The 22919-nt window shown below is 41.6% G+C and overlaps 1 long non-coding RNA gene across 1 annotated transcript; it reads right to left on the minus strand.

Moving 5' to 3' along the window:
* Positions 1-15665: 15665 nt before the first annotated feature.
* Positions 15666-17380, minus strand: LOC148315678 (uncharacterized). The gene is made up of 3 exons (XR_015840696.1): positions 17196-17380; positions 16414-16533; positions 15666-15807 (listed from the first exon to the last, which is right to left on the minus strand). It is a non-coding gene; the product is annotated as an uncharacterized LOC148315678 (long non-coding RNA).
* Positions 17381-22919: the final 5539 nt, after the last annotated feature.

The raw sequence follows: 22919 nt of genomic DNA on the forward strand, positions 1-22919 counted from the left end.
TGTAGAAGGGCTGGGCGATATGACCTCAAATCAATATCGCGAGAAATCGAGCAATTTTACCTCGATAACGATAAATGCACGATAAATTCCCACGTGGACTAAAATCAAAATAAATGCAGGAATTGCATATTGACTGTTTTTTTTATTGACCAACTGGTACACTTTACTTTCAATGAAAAATAAAAGTACAAAAATCATTTGTATGAACATTCCAAATAGCTTGCAGGGTTCGCGGTTAACTTTAAAAACTGCTTGCCCATAGGGCAAGTGCCACTAAAATTTGCCTTGCCCGAGTGGCCAAATTACTTGCCCGACTTGGGCAAGTGACAATTTTTTTTCTCTAAGAATAAAATGTTTATGGTTGTAAAATGTGCGCCACAAATGTAAATAAACATATAATCTGATAAGCATAAATTAATCTTGTTTTCATCGTCAACCATGAAACCCTACTCACAAGAGCAAATGTATCATCCTGTGCAGTTATTGAAAATGTTAATTGTAGTTTTAATAATTAACAAATCTGCATGTTAAATTGGGAAAATGATATTACAGCAATCCAGATGATCAATTTTAAGTCCAGGAGAGCGTATTAATTGAGGAATCACATGAGTAAATTATGAGTGTGGCAAATTTGTGTATTCCTTTAAGACCAGTGCCTGTGGTGCTGCCTCCATAAGTTTCATAGCATAAACAGAACACAGTCACTGACACTATGTCAGGTCACATCATGGAGCTAATGAATTAACAGCCAATAATCAAATATTACTCCCTTCCTTACTCACAACTGAATTGTCTACTTAAAAATATTCGAGCTATTTTAGTCATGTCAGAGGAATCCGAAATTTTCGGCCAAAATATCGTAGGTTTTTGTTGTGTTTTTCAAACTTCAAATGAGGATGCTACGACAGCGAGTTCCAATACTGCGGGATTTATTGACGTCCACTTTAACTCGACATTCACTGAACTAACTGATCCCCGTAGCGCCCGCCCATTGCCCCCGATAAGGCCAATGGACCATACCAAAACATAAGGGGTTGTCTGGGTTAAACCATCACCATACAGTGCACACAAACAGATCACACCACCGTTTTCGTCAAAATTAAAGATATTTGGCTGCTTTAAAAAATGCTTGCCCGGTCGGGCAAGTTGCCCATAATTTTACCTTGCCCGTGGCCAAATTTCACTTGCCCCGGGCAATCGGGAAGCGGTTAACCGCGAACCCTGAGCTTGCTTTGCATGACTTGAACAATGTCACAAAGAAAAAGGGTACCTCTTGCGAAATCTTTTTCTGCAAATAGATTGCGCCAAGATGCTCTCATGATGTAAATAATGGCAAATAAAAAAACGCGAAATAAAATGAAAGAAAATGTCAATGCAAGCCAAATAAACAAGTGGGTATTATCGGGGAAAATGTGCCGTCTCGAGTACTCTGCTGCGCAGTCGCCACTTGTCATCTATGTAATGCACAGTTAGGCTCAATCAGGGATCCATGTTGCGACCCGACCACAAGTCGGATGTAGATGCAAAATGCTTGACATGTCTAAGCTCCCGGCCCGATGTAGTCCATATCGGGAAATACGGCTTTCATGAAGCGTTTAAATCCTGTGCGCGCCACGTAACTAGAGGAGCTTTATCTTTAGCTATGTGCTAGGCTATCGCGTCCACCTCTGAGACGTTCTCTCGTATGGTGTCGCCTCCGTTCATGGGCTGTTGTCACTTGTCGAACCTTGCTTCTCACTTTGAACTTTCAGCACAGCATGGTTGTGTTGTGGGTGGTGAGAAAGCTTCTGGATTTGAATCGCCAGCAACGAGAGCGACAGACGGGTGGAGTCACATGACTAGAGGCGCTGTAGCGGTCTTAAAGGGGCATGAACATTGCCGCAGACAAAAGGCTTTTCTTTTTTTATTCATCGAATTTACCGACATGGGCAAAATGATTTCGGTCATTGTAATAAATTTCGGTAACGGTAAATTTTCGGTTTATCGCCCAGCCCTATGCTGTAGCATGGCTTTTTTTGCCGTGGGTGTCAAATATTTTACTTTGTTTTCAGAGTGCTTACAGACCTCTTGGTTTTGCCTCAAAATAATTGTCTGCAAAGCAGTCTGTGCCATCCGCATCATTGATGTGCAGGAGTAGCTTGTTGGTAATAAATAGCTGCAAGAAGTCCGCTGTTTGCCGCAGCATCCAGTGGTCCAGCGCTCGCAGTGAAAGTCTTGTCTGGCAGCCCGAACCATCCCCAAACATTTCGAGATGCACGCCCACTAAATTCCAGAAATATAAACATGGACAAACTTGACATTCTTCCAGATTCTGTCTCTTTGCATTGTTTTGAAGTTACTCCTGCAACTTTTCCACTTCTTCGATCCTCCCCATTGTCTGAAAAAGAAGTGTATATTTTGATTTGAAATAATGACCTCAACATACCAATACATTTGTTTATCATCTGAACTGGATTATTTTGAAACAACATTTGGGTTGGACATCTGGGATTTGTTGTTGTGTATATTCAGAGTAATCCTTTTCTTGTATATAGCAAAAGCAATAGTCGCTGGCCTTGAAAATGGGTACAAGACTTGACCAAATTAAGATGCCATAAGGTCTAATTTGCCCCTTCTCTACCACAACTGATTTAGAGGCCATTAGTAACAGATTTGAGAAGACCACTTTTAAAGATATGAAGCCAGAGCTCGGCACCGGACCCATTTTAATTATTTATTATAATTTTAATGTATTATTGAGCAAATGACACAATATGTCAGTAGTGATTACCACAGAAGTCATGTCAAAATAGTGCAAATTCTGAGGTCGACTTCAAATCAGACAGGCGGAGACGAGCGCCAGAGAAGAGATGAGAATCAGAAGAGATGTTGAAGAAGCTAATAACAAAAAAAACAAAAAACACATCAAATCTCCATGTAGTAGCAACGGGGATGGCTCATGGGGTCAGGAGAAGTGAGCGGGAGATGGGGAGTATGAGGTGCCGTTGGGGACAAAAGTCAGGAATCGCTTCACACTTCTGAAATGCACTCTTACACACCAGTGAAATTGTTGTTGCTCATGCATACTTATGAAACGCTATCATACATACGAGTGAAACGCTCTCATACACACTAGTGAAATAGTTGTTGCTCATACACTCGTCAAATGCGCTCATACACATAGGTGAAACATTCTCATACACACCAGTGAAAGGCGCTCAGGCACAATTGTGAAATTATTGTTATTCATAAATACAACTGAAACATGCTCATGCCCATACACGAGTGAAATGCTTTCATACAAACACCCACACTGTTGAAAATGCTGTCATGAACACAAGATCGCTTACAAATACTAAAATGTAAAAATTAATCATTTATTTAGCAGGGATGCATGGTGGGCGACTTGTTAGCACGATGGTCTCACAATGCAGAGGTCGCGGGATTGATTCCGGCTTTCCTGTTTGGAGTTTGCATGTTTCCCACACGCCTGCGTGGGTTCTCCGGTTTCCTCCCACATTCCAAACACATGCATGGCAGGTTGTTTGGACACCCTAAATTGGTGTGAGTGTGAGCGCGGATGGTTGTTTGTCTTTGTGTGACCTGCGATTGGCTGGCAACCAGTTTAGGGTGTACCCCACCTACTGCCCCAAGATAGCTGGGATAGGCTCCAGCACCCCCCGCAACCCTTGTGAGGAGAAGCCGTACAGATAATGGATGGTGGGATGGCATTCATAATGGACGGCCGCCACGGTGGGCGACTTGTGAGCACGATGGTCTCACAATGCAGAGGTTGTGGGATCGATTCCGGCTCCGGCCTTCCTGTGTAGAGTTTGCATGTTCTCCCAAGCCTGCGTAGTTTTCTCTGAGTTCGCCAGTTTCCTCGCACATTGCAAAAACATGCATCCATTTACTCTGATGCCAATGTTTTCTGTACCTTATGGCAGATTTTTCTCTTTGCCGAAGACTATTAGCACTTGTAGAGCGAGGACCTGTGCCACAGTCGTCAACTGCACCCTAAAATCTGATCATTTTGTATTTTAGACATTACACACTACACAGTTAAAGATGGTCCAAAAAAGAAAAATGGATTAATGTATTTCAACTTACATAATACTCTTTAAAGAGCTGACCAGCTCATTCCCAGAGGTACGTATTGGGGCGTATTGGTCGTCTTTACAGAAGACTCCAGGAGGTAACTCAGGTTTGACCTTCAGCCACAACAGAGTGTTGGGTGTGAGTGCTTCCAAGTCGTTGAGGTCGGAAGATGTCCTTGTGATAGGCCTGCTGTTTATAACTGCTTCAGCCTCACCAAGCAAGGTATATTGACTTTCTTCACCCGAAATTTGTTCTTTTACAGTGACATTCAGGATTTTTCTCACAGACCAAATAAGTCGCTCACAGCTTCCTCCGTGGTGGGAACCTGCTGGGGGATTGCTATGCCACTGAATACCTTTTTGCAGCAAGTGTTTCTCGATTTACTTAGTGTTCCATTCTTTGATTGATTTCTTCATTTCACTGTCAGCTGATCTAAAGTTGGTTCCGTTATCAGAATACATCTCTCTCACTTGTCCTCTTCTGACAAGAAATCTTCGGATTGCGTTGAGACAAGCATCTGTGTCACGTGAAGATGCAATTTCCAGATGTACGGCTCGTACAGCGAGACATGTAAAAATCACGCCGTATCTCTTTACTTGTCCTCTAACCCTACTTACTTAGAATGGACCAAAATAATCAACGCCAATTCTCTTGAAAGGCGGATCGTCAGGTAGCACTCTTCTGATGACTCTAGCAGCTCGAGGTATCCAAAACTGTTGATGCAGATTAGCCATCATGTGGTTCCTTCCAGCGTGAGCTGTAATCTCATGAATGTATCTCAGGACTAGCTTTGTGTTATGTGAATCCTTGGCAAGATGGCTTGCTGTTTTGCTGTTTCAGGCATGGCTGCGTGGCTCAACTGTCCACCAACCCTCATGACACCATCTTGAAGTACTATATTGAACTTGTAAAGTGGGCTACTTTTCTTCACCCTTTTTTGTTTTTCAAATATGGCTAAATCTTTTTTGAAACTTCGCCTTTGACAGTATTTCACAAGTTCTCTTTCTGCTTTATCCAAGTCGTCGCAGGTCAAATACTTTCCTTTGACAGTTCTCTTGAATAAATTCATCTTGCCTTCTTCACCTAATGTGATTAACTCCTTTCTATTTTCCTTTACTCTGTCAGTAAGTCTTTCAGCTTTAGAAACCAGGCTACGGCCTGCTTCAATGCTGTCCAAGACGAATAATGGTTCATCCACTGGCCCAGAGAATCTTTGGGCTACAGTGACTGAATTACATGCACTTGAGTCACTCATTTGACCTCCAGGTCATTAATTGGTAATTTGAAGTGGTTTTTGTGTTTAACTAAATTCCTGGACACTGCCTGATTTTTTTCAGAGCTGTACAACCACTAGAAAGGGTGGTTCCCACAATGTGAGTTTTGCTCAGGTGGCCCAACAATGTCACAAAAACAAGTAGGGGTGTGTGTGTGTGTTTGTATAAGCTACATGTTGGGGACCAACATCGGACAGCACACCCACTGTAGGGGACCAAAATTTTTGTGGGGACCAAAAATCTGGGCCCCACAAAAAAGAGCATTGAATTCAGTGATAAGAAGCTCAGGGGGAGGTCCTGTCAAAGTTTCAGGGCTTCCCAGGAAGGTCACAAAAACAAGACGAGTGTGCTAGAAATGTGTGTGCGGAAAAATTACTCAGGATCGCTGTCTAGTGGTCGGTCCCGGTACTGCACTTACGCACACTTCACACACTCGGCTGGTCTGCGCATGTGCAGGACAGTCTGCTTTATGTCAGGCAGCCACCCTCCCCTCCCCCACAGCCCAACCCGAAAAATTGAGATGTTAGTTAAGTATTTATTCCTATTATTGAGTGAGATTACATATTTTTACTTGGCAGCTGGCACAACAGCTAAGCTTGGAGCACAGTTATTGCAAAATAAAATAAATAAACAGTAACAACAATAACGATTGTTAATATTGTTATACTTTATAGCGTAACCTATTTATACTAATTTTCTGTATGCAATTTCAAGTGCAACTAATATAGTTGTGCATATAGATAGCCACCAAACTCCATACATTAGATAAAAATAAGAGCCACGATGTTAACCAATTAACAGTTCAAGAAAAAAGCAGACATCCAAGAACTTGCTTTGTTACTTTTGCGTGGCCAGAACTACAAACCCCGAAGCAGAGCAAACCCAAAACATCAGAGAAAGTACAATACTTTTGTCAAGGAGTGGTGCTGCTGCTTTGCGATCGCTGCCACCATAGTGAACGCGCTCCCACATTCGTGCACACGGCCACACACCTGTTTTCCACGTCCTGTCAGTCCACTCCGTCGGTCCGCATTTATTTCGTTGGTCAGCCATCACGGTTGGGTGCGCACTAGATCGCTGTTAAACCATCTTCTACGCCACAGTCCTCGTGTTCAACAAACATTTCTCCCGAATTCGCCTACCATGCACAACTCTCCACTTTCAAACCGAGCGCCGCTGTTACTTCCGGGTTTTTAGCGCCAAGCACTTGACGCTAGCGTGTGACGTCATGGCGAAATACTAGGTTTTAAAATAAAAATTTTCTTTTTTTTGTACAGTCTAAGTGCATGGGGTTATGATAGATCGAATGAGTATACCTTTATGTACTCACTAACATTTATGTTGATCATAAAATGTTGTTTTGATGAAGAAAACTGTTATTTTTTAGAATCAATTGGCTTAGGGCACTTGGGCAAACTACGGCCCGGGGGCCACTTGTGGCCCGTTAAACGTTTCAATCCAGCCCCCCAAACTTGAAAAAAATTAAATGAATAAGCCTTGTTAATGGTTTATTTTCTAAATACTGTGGTTTTTCAAAGACATATATATTGTTGTAATGCTTTTGTTCACTTTCGTTTAAAATTAAATGTATTTTAGGACTCATTGTGCCCCCCCCCCCCCTCCCAATCAAAAAGTTTGCCCATCCCTGGCATAGTGGATGGGCCGAGGAGTTTAAAAGGCACACATCATGCATTTTTCAGTCAGTTTTAGCCAGGGCTTGGTATGGGGAAGACCAGCTGGTTTACATGTAATCATTAAATTTTCCCAAGTTTTATTTAAGTTAATTGGACAAAACAAAAAAAACGCAATATTCTTCTGCCAGAGAGTATGTAATATTCTTCTGCCATTTTATTGTAGAGGGCCATTTTGAGCCCCTAACAATATTATTCAACCAAGAGATCATGAGTCGTCGCCCACTTACTTTCTGAAGTCAGCTGGGATGTCACGGCTGTGACCCTCGTGAGGATAAAGTGGTTCAGATGGAAAAGTAGGACTAAGGGCTTTTTCTCAGGTTTCCATGCGCAAATCCATGTATATTAGGTTAATTGGAGACTCTAAATTCTCTACTCATCAAATGACATTCGTGACCCTGATGGATAGATAAAATAGATTATTAATCTGCCATGGGAAGTCCAAGGTGTCTGGTAGAAAGAAATGCATTCATACACTCATTACACAGTCAACCAAGCAAAGACACAAAGCCTAGGGCAGGGGCGGGCAAACTTTTTGATTGGAGGACCACAATGGGTTCTAAAATATGACAGAGGGGCCGGACCAGGAGCAGATGGATGGAGTGTTTTGGAAACCTCACCTCATCTGAGAAAAAAAATACATTTAATTTTAAATGAAAGTGAATAAAAGCATTCCAACAATAATATTTGTCTTTGAAAACCACAGTGTTTAGAAAATAAAACATTAACAAGGTTTATTCATTAAATTTTTTTCAAGTTCGGCGGCCCGGATTAAAACTTAACGGGCCGCATGTGGCCCCCGGGCCGTAGTTTGCCCTCGCCTGGCATAAACACATACATGTAATATCCAATCCGCTTATTCTCACAAGGATAGCGTGCTGGAGCCTACCCAGCTGTCAACTGACAGTAGGCGGGGCACACCCTGAAGTGGTTGCCAGCCAATCGCAGGGCACGCAAAGACGAACAACCATCTGCGCTCAAACTCACTCACAAATGCAACCTCCACACAGGAAAGCTGGGTCCCGGGATCGAACCCTGCACCTTGGGACTGCGAGCCGGATGTCCTAACCAGTCTTAACTCATTAAATACCAGCCATTTTCACTGGAGCAACCCGCTCAATCCCAGCGTTTTCCTGGGTTTTGACTAATATTGCAAGGCCCACAGAATATAGTATTCTAATGCTATATAGACATGGAGCACACCCGAAAAAAGATGAGACTCTCTTCTTTCAACAGAAAAAAAATGTTTGTTCCCATCTTTTTCCATTCTTGAGCAATCGGCATTTGAAAATAGCTAAATTTCATGAAAACTCCAATCCCTGGGGAAAAAACTGAGAAAATGAGCTTTTTGTAAACTGATGCATTTTGACCATAATTTGAATTTTGACACTATTATTTATGGCTTTTATGACACCTCTAACATCTAAATAATGCATGCCTTCTATAAAATAACAAAAAAAAGCACAAAAAATGTTTTTGATAAAATAAATTTATTTGCACATAACACTAAACGACTGAACTGTTGAACTATGTACAAAAATGAAATACATCAGTGTCATACATACTTTTTTTTTGTGTGATATAAAATAAAACAGTTGCCTTGATGCAAGGGCACACAACATAGTTCACACCACATTCTTGTTTCACTCCGTTTGCCTTTGCGCAAACAGACCCGACACTTTCGTTGTGGTCTGGCTTTGCTGGTCCGTGGAAAATAGGCGAGCTTGTGTTTGTCCACTGGGGTTTGTGTGAAAATAATTGTCTGGGAAGTGATTGCTGGCATCCGCGATGTGCTGCAGAAGCTCATCCGTGAGAAACAGCTGCAGGAAATCAGCTGGCTCCTCAGACTCCAAATGGGCAGCGGCATTCAGTGGTCCAGGGGTTGCTGTAAAGTCGATTTTCCTCGGTTGCCATCCAGTGTGACGCCATCCGGAACCACTGCTTCCTGATGCACAACCTGTAAATTACAGAAATATAAACAATTGGAAATATATATTTATTGCTGCATTTTATTGCTGGCGTGTGAAGTTTCATATTATAATTTACCTTTCTTTACACCAACAAGACGAGGAGGAACTTTCTTGCCGCGGGATGCACAATCTGTGAATTTTAGAAAGTATGCATGATTACCACACCATTCAGTATTGTTGTTTCCTCGTCGGGGAGGAGATGCGCTCGCGCGTAACTGCACATTTACGCGACATTTTCTGCCCGCAAGATGCATGATATGTACAATAAAAGCATGAGGGCTAAAACCACATGTTCAATGGTAACTTGCGAGCGTTTACTTCCTCGTCGGCGAGGACTTACGCTCGCGTGTAATTGTGCAATAGGCGCCCGGACGAGAAAGTCAGCGAGCAAGCTTGCGTCTAACTGCACATTTACGCGACATTTTCTGCCCGCAAGATGCATGATATGTACAATAAAAGCATGAGGGCTAAAACCACATGTTTAATGGTAACTTGCGAGCGTTTACTTCCTCGTCGGCGAGGACTTACGCTCGCGTGTAATTGTGCAATAGAGGCGGCCGGACGAGGAAGTCAGCGAGCAAGCTCGCGTCTAACTGCACATTTACGCGACATTTTCTGCCCGCAAGATGCATGATATGTACAATAAAAGCATGAGGGGTAAAACCACATGTTCAATGGTAACTTGCGAGCGCTTACCTCCTCGTTCGGGGGGATCTGGTGAGGACTCTCAGCTGCTTTGGCTATTGTCCGAAGGCAGGCGATGCAGGCCGCAAGGCACGCGCACCCTCTTTAGACGCCGTTTTGTTGTGACGACGACGAAGCGTCATCCTCTCAACCAAAGCGTCTCCATCGCCTTGATGCTTTTAGGAAGCTTTTTTTTACAAAAAAGCATTCCTCGATCGTCATTTGCTTGGAGGATTTCATTGCTAACGCTACTAATGCGACTGCTGCTAGTGCTGCCGATGCTGCTGCTACCCACGCTGCTCTCCACACTTATAAGTCTACCCCAGGATCCCGCCCCCCCATTTGTACCTCTGGCGCAGATTCAAGGCGGATCTTTTGCACCTCTGCCCCCTGCTGGGTGATTTTTACATGATTCACAATGCGGACAAGGCTGATTCTCAGTCAGAGGTTGCATCAGACCCTTATGTACACTATGACGTAAAAAAGACAGGAAACGTACTTATACGTCTTTGGTAGAGGGCGCCATTGCATTAAAAGACGTCTTTGTACGTCTAAGGGAGTAAATGAGTTGAACAAAGTACAGGGTCCTTCACCTGACTACAGATGATCTTCTGGGGACTTTATTTGGTTTTAATCACTTTTGGGGTCTGTATCTATGCACACTCCCTGGTTTTGCTACCTTCCCGGGTACCACATACACACTGCTTAGTTTCTCTGCCTTCGTGGGTACCACATACATATTGCTTGGTTTCTCTGCCTTCCTGGGTACGACATACACACTGCCTGGTTTTGCTACCTTCCTGGGTACCAGTCACACAAACGTCAGACGACTCAGCACATACCGACTGTCTCAGCACTACACACTTTCACTCCAAGGCAGTGCTGTGAACCAACTTACTGACAAGAGGTAGTATTTAGAATTTTAAAAAGTGCTTGAAAGGTTTTGTTCATGTAAAACCAACAGATTATGACATTATTATTATTATTTAAATCAGTATTAAACAGCATCAGCATAGGTTAAAGATATTATACAGACTATATACGATAAAAAAATACTAAACCACCCTTGCTTTTCCGTCATTTCTTGTATAAGTTAACACACAGATGTATAACATTTGTTTATACAAATATAACGATTAAAAAGTAGCTGATTAGAGTTTTAATTTTGTATTCATTAATCTGTAATAAAAATGGACATATTTTGGTTAATAAAATTAACAAGAAATAAAAGTAAAGGGTGTTCTAATACTTTTTTCAAGATTGTCCTAACATACATTTAATGTTTACAGTATATGTCTTCGGAAGAAGCGCAGCATTAGATTTTTTTTTTGTTCTCTCTCTTTGACTTCTGAATTTGAATTTCTGTCACAGATGTGCTTGAATTCTATTTTGGATGATTTGTGTTAAACTGCACAAATATTTGAAGAGCCATAGAATTCAAGAATCACACCAGTGCTGCTACTCCTCCGAACGGGTGAACGCCCTTGATTAACAACCTGCGTTGAGGTGGCTTTTGAGATTCGTGGTGTGGGAGAAAAATCTCTGAAGGCATTCTTAGACTTCAAGAGAGGGTCCACAATTTTCAAAGATTCACTTCCGTCTGAATCAGAGGCCTCACTTGTATCCGGAATATATTCATCTCCACTGTCATCTGAGTTGGAGTAATAATGCTTATCCATTCCAAAGTCAGCCTGTTTTTTTAATCTAAAAAACAACAACAACAACGAAATATAAAGGATAGAAGGCAGGAGACCAATAAAATATATGCAATTTGCTTGTAAGATTCCCTGAAATCTATATGGGTTGTTTACCTGTATACTTTTGGTCCTCCTGAGCCTTGGGATAGTAATATGGTCTGGGTCTGAGGCACAAAGTTCAGGGGCAGGATTTGACAATGATTCGTCAGAATCTGTGTCGTTATTCCAAGGAAGATTCAGCCCATATTTTTTGTCCAAGGGAGGAGACTGGGTTGCATCAGAGTCCAAGAGAAAATTGAGAACCCATTAAATACTTAATCCCCAGAGGAATCTGCACAGAAAAAGGTCTTAATTCTATTTGAAAAAAAAAAAAAACTAAAATATTGATGAATGATATTATGACAAAATAATGTAATAACAAAATTAGAATGATTTTAGGAAATTATTTGCAAAACCAAAACATTGTGGTACGATAATAATGCATATAATTATTCTACGCAGCTATATTTAACAAAAACACTTAATTGACCGTAACAAAAAGCTCCCGGGAGGAAAACTACATTAAATGTTTTTTTAACAAGGCAGTGAAAATATTGGAAAATAAAAAAAATAATGAATAAAATAATATGAAAAAAGAATTCAATGTGTATCGATGGACCCATATGAAATACTTATATCTCTATGTACTTATCAGCCATATCGCCCAGCCCAATATGTAACTGCAACTTCAAAACCTCGGGCCATAACAGGATTGTAACATGGGATGCATATCTTCATTCCTAAATTTGTAGATCCCGAGGAGGCTGCTCAATGGTCCTGGTAATGTAAACCTCAACCAATTCGGTCACAGCCAATGTTCTCCATCCTTGTTAAGAAGTTTTGAAATGATTTAATAGATATACTATTGCAAACTATACCAGAATTTTATACATTTTAAACTTTTGATCACAATTTTACCTATTTTCTAAAAATCTGAAGAATCCACATGCCAAATCACCTGCTGTGGACACATAGGTTCTGTTCTGACAGATAATTCAGTTACAGGTTGTGTACTTAAAGCCAATAAGAGGGCAATGCAGCAGTCGACAGCCTGACGAAAGCTTAAGTCTCCCAATGAGAGAACTGTAGTGGCTGGTAGGTTCTTAGATTGTAACATAGTAAAGACATACACTACGCATAACTGTATATCATATGATGATGAGGGAAAATATTATTAGCTACGATTTATGTCCAGATATATTAGAAAACTTGTCCAACCAGCACAGGTCTATCTAACTGTAATTTTAACATCTCAAGACACGACAGGATGACCACATGATACGCATACCTCCTTTTCAGAGTCTGTCAAAACTTGAGAAGGCTGCTTCGATGTTCTGGTGGCATCAACCTCAGCCGATTCAGTCATTGTCGGTTGTCCTCCATCCTAATGAACAAGTTGAATATTAATTTAATGAATTAAAAAAAGAAAATGGATCAGAATTTTACACATTTTAGGCTTTGGCCACCCAAAACAAAAACTAACAAGTTCACGAATGAAACAAAACCAATTACTTTAGCGCATGACAATTAATCTTCAGTAGAGATATGTTGTGACTGATATTTCAGTCACAGGTTGTCTTTTGAACGCCACCAGGGCCGCAATGGAGCACAGGACAGCCAAAAGTCTTCTTGTCGGACACCTGTAGTGGCTGGTAGGTTCTAAGATTATAACATAGTAAAGGCACATACAACTCCTAACTGTATTTCATATGATAATGAAGGAAAAGATGATTAGCTATGATTTATGTCAACAATAAAAATGGCTCTACGGGGTCCCCACGAACGCAAACCTGACAGTTGGGTGTCAGATGGCCAACATACCTGACTCGCAATTCAACTCAACTGGACCCCACAACACAAGAAAAAGCTGAGTGAGCCTCAAACCAGACATACACATTCACTGACAAATATCCTGTGACACCAGATATATTAGAAGTCTTGTCTAATCAGCACACGTCTATCTAACTGCAATTTTAACATCTCGAGACACGACAGGATGAGCACACGATACGCATACCTCCATTTCTGAGTCTGTAAAGCCTGGAGGAGGCTGCTTCGATGTTTTAGTAGCATCATAAATTTATTGAATTAATTATATTTGAGGTTGGATTAGATTTTTACACATTTTAAGCCTTAGCCACCCAAAACAAAACATAAGCTCATGAATGAAATAAAACTAATTAATTTCGCCCATGCCAATTAATCTTCTGTAGACACGTGTTGTGACCAGTGTTGTTTTTGGCAGGCATTTTAGATTTTGTCCAAGTCATTTGGACAAAGTGCTGATTTGTTTACATCACATTTAGTCATCCCAATTCGTTATAGTTTTAGTCCAGTTTTAGTCAACGAAAACTAAAAAAAGGGTTTTAGTCCAGTTTTAATCGACGGAAACGCAAAAAAAGTTTTACCCTAGTTTTCGTCAATTTATTCACAAAGGTTTTAGTCCAAGCGGCACGGTGGCCCAACTGGTTAGCATGATGGCCTCACAATATTGAGGTCGTAGGTACGATTCTGGCTCCGGCCTTCCTGCGTGGGTTTCCTCTGGGTAATCCGGTTTCCTCCCATATTCTTAAAACATGCATGGCAAGTTGCTTGGACACTCTAATTGCCCCGAGGCATGATTGTGAGCGTGGATGGTTGTTCGTCTATGCATGTCCTGCGATTGGCTGGACACCAATTCAGGGTGTACCTCGCCTACTGCCGAAGACAGCTGGGATAGGCTCCAACACCCCCCGCGACCCTAGTGAGGAGAAGCGGTACAGATAACGGATGGATGGATGGATGGATGGGTTTAAGTCCATTTGAGTTAAAACAAGGCATTCAAGGTTTCCACCCAATAACAAAGACTTTTGGATGGACTACTAAGGATTCTTCATCACAAACAGAAAAAAGTGGCAACAGTGGAATCAATACTCACTGCTCCAAAATAAGCAGAGAAGCAAAACATTTTGTTGGGCAACTGTTGTGGCTTTATTTCACTAAAAGCAACATAAAATAATTTATGAACCACATGCTAACAATTTTGTCTAGTCAACGAAAAAAATTCATGTACATCACGTCATGTTTTCGTCATAAAAGAACCTCGTATAGCTTGTCATCGTCATTAAAAAAGGGGCGTTAACGAAGTATTTTCGTCATAGTCATCAGTGACGAAAACAACACTGGTTGTGACTGATATTTCAGTCCCAGGTTGTCTCCTGAACACCACCAATTGGGCAAGGGCGCGCAGGAAAGCCTGGGGTCTTCTATTTTTACAGTATAGAAAGGCTAAATATCAAATTGAAACAGTGTTTTATATCATGAATATACAGGGTTGGTGCTGGTTCTGGTAGGGAAACCACAACATAAAGATGTCCTTAATTAGTTCCACAATGGGGATATTTGCAATATGGCATATGATGGCCTAACAGGGCCACCGCCCAGAAAGGAGTAACGCAGAACTTTGTAATACTGTCACTCCCTGACCAGTTCGTTGTTCCTGCAGAGCCAAACTTTGACTCAGACCCACAAATTTGAATTACAGATAGTGGACAATGGAGAACTCCCCCAGTCAGTCAGCATGTTCAACTTCCATAGAAACCTCACATACATTTATTAGATTGCCAAACTAATTGGAAACTACATCACCAGAACACCACAAGTGGGCTCTGTTATTGTACTTAAAGATGCATCTTACAAACCTGTGTTCTCCAAGGCCAGCTGGTCCATAGTCTTAAGTTATTTCTTCGCCAACATCAATGTCTCGGAGCGCAAACAGACAGAGGTGTGGTCTGTCCTCTGTTGTCATCTTCTTCATTTTACAGTTGGGGTGCATGTGGTCATCATTAACCAGTCTTCCCAGACTGCCATCTTCTTGAGCTGCATCAACACTTAAAATAGATTAAAAAAAACAAAAACAATTATTCAATCAATGTCAGAAATTAATCTTTGAGACAATCTTGTGTACACAAAACATAAAAATAGGAAATCCACAATTTTTAAATCTAAATCAAATCATACAAGAAATTTCTATTGGAATCAGACCCTATTAACAGCTTGTCTTTGAGACTTCATGATCTATATTTTCATTTGTACAGATTCAACGCATGAATAAAAGTAATTATACATTTTTGCTTAGAGAATGATTTTTCCCCTAACACTTATGGGATGAGTATGTGTTTATTTTTTTAAATAAAAACAAAAATAAGATAACATCTCAATCTTTGCCTCACCTCCAAGTTTTTTCTTGCCGGCGGAAGTCAAACAAAAAGACAGTGCCTCTTCCATCCATCTTCCTGCGTTGAGATTCATCAGAATCTATCAATTTTCCTCTGTACTCCATAATAAAGAATAAAGTCGTCTTTCCTGAAAGGGGCCTTGGTAAATACTCCTCGACCTAGTTAACAGGGAAATCAAGTTAGCTTCGTCATATTTTTAAGCACACAAATAAGGAGTCATCATATTCATTTGGGCCACTATACTAATGTAGGGTGGTTTGAAACATTGCTTCTTGTGAGGGATAGAGCAGAGCCCTTCTTTATGATTTTAAAGGAACAGACCAGCCAAAATTCATTTTCCAGCATTGCATTAGCCAGTATGTATTAGGACTGAAAGTACAAATGTCAATTGCACCTGGTTACGTAAAAAAAAACTTTAAGATTATTTAGTTTCAAAACAATGACATACACTGTACACAGTCATATTGGATCGCGTCACGTGATCTCTGTGACGTATTACGTGCTTTACACTAGACTATCAATATCGGACTTGTTCACTGGTCTATTGTGGTATAAAAATGCTGGAGGGCGTCATCAAGTACAGCCTTAATTTAGATAGAACTCCTACCATCAGGTTTCACACTCACTGAAATAACTTGAAACTGACAAAAGTGGCAAAAGAAAAGGTCAAGACACTCTTAATGTAAAATAACCACTTAAAAAACGATGTCAGCTTGGTTATCAGAAAACAATAATATATCTTAGCAAAAGCGTTAACATCATACCTTTAAATTAGTTTATATACTTCGCTTCTAACTCTGCAGTCTTGTCCAGACCCTTGACTGCATGTTCAATAGTATCCTGCTTTGGGGACTTCCTGCATCTCAGGGAAGGCATTGTTTATTCTATAAAGAAAAAAGACAGTATTGTGTTGAGAATTATTAATACTATGGGCTAAATGGAGTTTTAACAATATCAGTGTAAGAAAAATAAATTATAAATTAAAAAAAATATCAATTCCTCCATCCCAATTAACGATTTCAACCATAATAGTTTATATTGAAGTTTAAACAACAGACACAGACAGATTTATGCAGTGTGACTACAAAAATCTTACCAAAATTGCATTCACAGTAACCTTTGCTTTAAGAATCATGTAATTAACCAGTGAACATCGTGTCTTACACAAAAATTAATGACAGAAATTATCATGGTACTTGCATTCTGTGGTTCTCTAACAAAAGTGCAAGCTGTTAGCTCCGCAAAGCTAACGCAACAAGCTAGCGTCCCTCGTGCTCACATTCAATGCAAACCTGACCACCGGATGACAATACGCGTCGGTTTAGTTCTTTAAATGAGTAAAAGCACCATGACGTTTTATAATTATTCAATGCTTAACTGGAGCTCGTCAATTATGTCGATGTAGGAGCACATGTTTGCTAGGCCAGTGTTGTAGGCCCACATCCATGGTGCTACTTTGTATAGTGTTTTCCACACAACTATCTCTAACTATGAACAAATGCACTCGACGCATGTTTTGAAAAAAAACCCAACGAAAAACACTTACCTCTCCGTTTCAACAGCAGTTCGAACTTCGAAGTGGTGATATTCTCCAGCGTTAAGCACCTGCTAGAACTGCGAATAGGTCAAATTCAACAGCGTCTTTTTTCTGTCTTAATAAGGACGCGATGAGAGGAGGAGCGCTTGCCTTTTCGTCAGCACGCCCCGCGCGGGTGGTGCTGCTTTATCACTCTCTATCTGTGCCCGCCCGCCGGCACGTCGATAGAAAAATAATATTCCTTCAAACATTACTTTCATCTTCTTAACGTTTTGTAGTGAATTTAACAGGTTCACCACTTTTTTCAAATACACCAATGGAAAACAGGTCTTAATTGAGGAAACATACAAAGAGCGTCTCACAAACACCTTATGATGAGCAATGTAATTTGATCACGTTTTTTGTCACTGCCTGGACGTTGGGTTCACTGGCCTGGTGGCAGTGGCTTGTAGACACTGTCACTGAGTGGGAACGGATCTCAAGGTGGGTCAAACTAACCCAAGCAGTGGATCGGTCCGTTTTTTAAATTTATTAATTTTTTTATTTTATGTATTTATTTATTATTTAATACAAGGGCTTCGGCTCACTACCAGTGGGCGGGACCAAAGAATTTGGGTTTCCTTTGAGCTAGGAGGCAGTCAAAGGCAGTCCAATCCCCGGCAACATAAAGCGCCTAGCTCTGGGGACATGGAATGTCATTTCTCTGGTAGGGAATGAACCCGAGCTGGTGTGTGACTAGACCAGTGGTTCTCAATTATTTCCTGTCATGCCCCCCCTACCAAGAAGAAAACAATTCGCACCCCCCCACCACAATTTTCTTTTACATTTCGTACTAATGTACATGTTCTTTGCATATTAATGTTAGATTGTCAATAAAATATCTTACCTTAACAAAGCTAAATTGATAAAAATAAAATATCATTTTGAGAACGACTATTGTGAGGATCTCGAAACTCAGTACTCTGTGGTGCTAATATTGATGAGATGATAAATATGTTGAAGCCACAGAACAAAAAGATTAGATATTGTTTGGAAATTAATGACGTACATAAAGGAATATCAGCCTTGATTGGAGTACATTACTGCATTTAAATTTTTAATAAAAATGAAACAATTATTGATGTTATGACCACTATGAAGAATTTAAAAAACAATATATAGGGATAATTATAGTTTTCATTTTGTTATGTGTAGTCTGTTCATGTTGCATTATTTTTATGACAAAGACGATGGTTAATCGTAGGTTTGTTGCCCAAATGTACCATTACAACCTGATTAATGTTGAGAATGACGAACTCAAACTGGACACTGAAACGTAAAAACACATGGACTTCTTGCCCCTGTCCTCACACGTGCACACACACACACACCATACACGAAGATCCGGGAGGTAAGGACGGCTGTCCTACAGGATGCGGATGGAAGAACAACTGCAGCGGAACAATGCCAGGGATGTCTGGAGGGGCCTGAAGACCATCTCAGGCCACGGACAAGCAGGTAAGACCCAGAAGGGGGGGGGGCTTCAGTGGGCAAATGAGTTGAACCTATTTTTCAATAGGTTTGATCAAATGTCTGACCCCGCTCAGGCTTCCCTGATGCAGCCCCCACCCACCCCTCCTGCCACTGCGAACAAGACCCTCTCTCCCCCTCTCTCGCCCCTCTCTCTCTCCACAGGCTCCAGTTCCCAGCCTCATCAGACAACCACCACTTCCTCCTGCTCAGCCTTGTTCCTCACAACATCTCAGGTGAAGAACCAGCTGAGGAAGATGAAGGCGAGGAAGGCGGCAGGCCCAGATGGGATCAGCTCCCAGCTCCTCAAATCCTGCGCAGACCAGCTGTGTGGAATCGTCCAGCACATGTTCAACCTGAGCTTGAAGCTGGGCAGAGTCCCCCAGCTGTGGAAAACATCCTGCCTGGTTCCGGTTCCAAAGACACCCCATCCGAAGGAGCTCAACAACTTCAGACCAGTGGCGCTGACGTCTCATCTGATGAAGACCCTGGAGAGACTGGTCCTCGTCCATCTGCGCCCCCTGGTCAGCTCCTCAATGGACCCACTCCAATTTGCATACCAGCCTGGCATCAGTGTGGATGATGCCATCATCTACCTGCTCCACACTTCACTCTTCCACCTGGAGAAGGCGGGGGGCACGGTGAGGATCATGTTCTTTGATTTCTCAAGTGCTTTCAACACCATCCAGCCCGCCTTATTGGGAGACAAGCTGGAGCAGGCGGGAGTGGCCCACCACCTCATCACATGGATTCACAACTACCTCACAAACCGGCCACAGTACGTGAGAACACAGGACTGTGTGTCTGACGTGCTCCTCTGCAGCACGGGAGCGCCGCAGGGAACTGTGCTGGCTCCCTTCCTGTTCACCCTCTACACCTCGGACTACAAATACAATTCCACAACCTGTCACCTGCAGAAGTTCTCTGATGACTCTGCGATTGTCGGCCTCATCACTGACGATGACGATCGGGAGTACAGAGGGGTTACGCAGGGGTTCGTGGACTGGTGTCAGCAGAACCGCCTCCAAATCAACGCTGGGAAATCCAAAGAGCTGGTGGTGGATTTCCGCAAGCGTCGGCACTCTCCACCTGCACCAGTGAATATCCAGGGAACAGACGTTGAGAGGGTCTCAACTTACAAGTACCTGGGTGTTCATCTGAACAATAAACTGGACTGGAGCGACAACACAGACGCTCTCTATAGGAAGGGTCAGAGCAGACTCTTCCTACTCAGGCGGCTGAGGTCCTTTGGCGTTCGGGGAACACTCCTCAGGAACTTCTATGACTCTGTGGTTTCATCAGTCATCTTCTATGGAGTGGTCTCCTGGGCAGGAGGCATCTCGGGCCGAGACAAAAAGAGACTGGACAAACTGGTGAGGAGGGCCAGCTCTGTCCTGGGCTGCTCCCTGGACTCTGTGGACTCAGTGGGGGGCAGAAGGATGACGGCAAAACTGTCATCAATGCTGGACAAACCAGCCCACCCATTCAATGACACTCTGAGAACACTTTACAGCTCCTTCAGTGACAGACTTTTACACCCTCGCTGTACCAAAGAGAGATTTCGCCGCTCCTTCCTGCCAACTGCTGTCAGACTTTTTAACAAGAACATTGGGTCAGGCCTACAAACGGGAGGGCATTAGTGCAATTGTGCAGTCCTAGGATGCAATATTAACTACTACTGTACTTTCAGCCAAGGGTGTACTTAAATATTGACCAATGATGTATTTTGTTTACCATTACAGTATTCTTATTACAATACTTCTATCACTGTAGTATTTCTACCACTGCAGGATGTTCACTATTACAGTACTTTTATCATTGCAGTACTTTTATCATTGCAGTATTTTTCTATCATTGCGGTACTTTTACTATTACAGTACTTTTACCATTGCAGTACTTTTACCATTGCAGTACTTTCATCATTGCAGTATTTTTCTATCGTTGCAGTACTTTTACTATTACAGTACTTTTACCATTGCAGTATTTTCTATCATGCAGTACTTTTCTATCATTTCAGTACTCTTACCATTACAGTACTTTTATCATTGCAATATTTTTATGATTGCAGTATTTTCAATCATTCAGTAGTTTTTATCATTACAGCGTTTCCCCCTCCGTATAATGGACAAACATTAGGAGTGTTTCCTTACACTTAGATACGTTTATACTGTGTATATTTGCATGCTTTTTCTGAATGTCTGCTGCTAATGTTATACATTAACGGCTACATTACGCCGCCGACTCTGTGTGATCTATATCTTTGCTGCTGTAACACCTCAAATTTCCCCATTGTGGGACTAATAAAGGACATCTTATCTTATCTTATCTTATCTTATCTCTCCTACAACGAGGCAAGGGCCTCCACCAAGTCACCCCAGGGACAAGTTTTATTCCCTGATGGTCATCAAATTATGAGGATCTCATTCTACGCCGGAAGGGAGGAGGGGAATTTTTCCCTAATGTGAGGTTTTCGCTCCTCCACTGATGATCACACTGTTGTATGATTTCATTATGATGATCTGTCTTAAAGCCGTAAGGACATGATTTTTAAATCCACAACAGGGGGGAAATGTAAGATGGGCTGAGGATAGGTAATCAGTTTGTGTATTCATAATCATGTTTTTATACACTCATTAATGTTGAACACACACAGAGACACTTACTTGTTATTTTAACACACACACACACAGACACCGTATCCTGAAGATGTGTTTAGTTAAACTGACCTTGGGTTATGATTTTCTGCCTGCTGGAGTCCCTGGTGATTAGTTATTGATGCTTTAGTTAAACTGACCTTTATACCGTGAGTTATTGATGTTTTCTGTCTCTTGGTGATTAGTTGTTGATGCTTTTCTGTCTTCTGGTGATTAGTTATTGATGAGTTAGTTTCAATAAAAAGGCAGAACGGAGGGTGAGAGTCAGAGGGTGTGCGGGATTGAACTGGCAAGACGGCTGTTTCGCCTCCTGGCTCCCTCTCCCATTCTGAATGGCACAAAACGAAAACTTTAGTAAGTTATTTCAGTCTAAAAAAGGCGTCAGGGCATTTTTAAACCGGACAGTAAGTCGCCACTGTCTTGGTTCCTTTTTGTGCCTTGACCCATACCGGAATTATTGAAAGGATGCAGTCCTATTTACAGGCCCCAGTGACACCCCAGGTTTCTGTTGTTTGTACGAGGGCGCTTAATAGGTACTGCTATTCACAATCGTCTTAGGCTGTTTCTTTGCAGAAGTTTATGGACAATGTGTAGTGCTGTAGGATGCAGTCTAGAGCATTCTTGACATTGAAGCTTTTGTTTCCAGCAACTGCTAATGCGACCGTGCATCAAACATGCAAAACACAGACCCTTGCTCCTCAAGAAGTCAATCTTATCCTTGTGATGCTTTCTCCTAAATTCCTTACCAATTGTGAGACTGTGTTGCTCTCCATTACAATTAGCACATGGTTTGGCAATAGCATCCACTGAAACAGGTTCTGCCTTTGGCGTGGTGGTTTTGTTGTTTTCCATCTTGGCGGGTACAATGACTGTTGTGAAGACTTTCTTTGATTTTGTTGTTTCTGTGTGTTGTGATTTTGTTTTCTGTTTTATAGAAATCTTTCGTGCTTGTCAACAAAGTCAACAAAATCCTTAAACTTCACTCTTCTATTTGTTCTTTCTTGGAGATTGCAGGCAAATTTTCTCCAAGATTCTATAAGTCTGTATGGAAGTTTGTTTGCCAATGCCTTTATATTAGCCATGTTGTCCAAGTCCTCCATGTAATTAACATCTGCCATTATGTTCGAACAGCCCATAAGGAATAATGTGAAAGACTGAAGTGCAACACCATCTTCAGACTTGATTGTTGGCCAATCCATGGCTTCCTTTAAATATGCTTCTGCTATCATGAAGTCATCACCATAAAACTCCTTCAAGATTTGTTTTGCTTTGGTATATCCTGTCAGAGGTTCCATATGGATGCAGCTCTTCACCAACTCATGTGGTTGTTCACTAGTATACTGCAGCTAAAATTGAAGATGATCACGGTTATCACTTGTACGGCCTTCAATCCCATGTTCAATGGCACCTATACAGGTTTTATAATGCAGAGGGTCGCCTGTAAAACGTAGGAATGGAAAGTTCGGGAAGAAGCGATGCTTTTTGACTCTTTGCTAAGTATTCTGCGACACTGGCTTGCTGTGAGATTGCGTGGCAAAGGCCATCAAGCACATGTCCCTGTTGTTCTCTA

This window comes from Idiotropiscis lumnitzeri, unplaced genomic scaffold (genome assembly GCF_059441095.1).
Source record: "Idiotropiscis lumnitzeri isolate Australia: NSW breed Sydney's pygmy pipehorse unplaced genomic scaffold, RoL_Ilum_1.0 HiC_scaffold_61, whole genome shotgun sequence".
NCBI lineage: Eukaryota > Metazoa > Chordata > Actinopteri > Syngnathiformes > Syngnathidae > Idiotropiscis > Idiotropiscis lumnitzeri.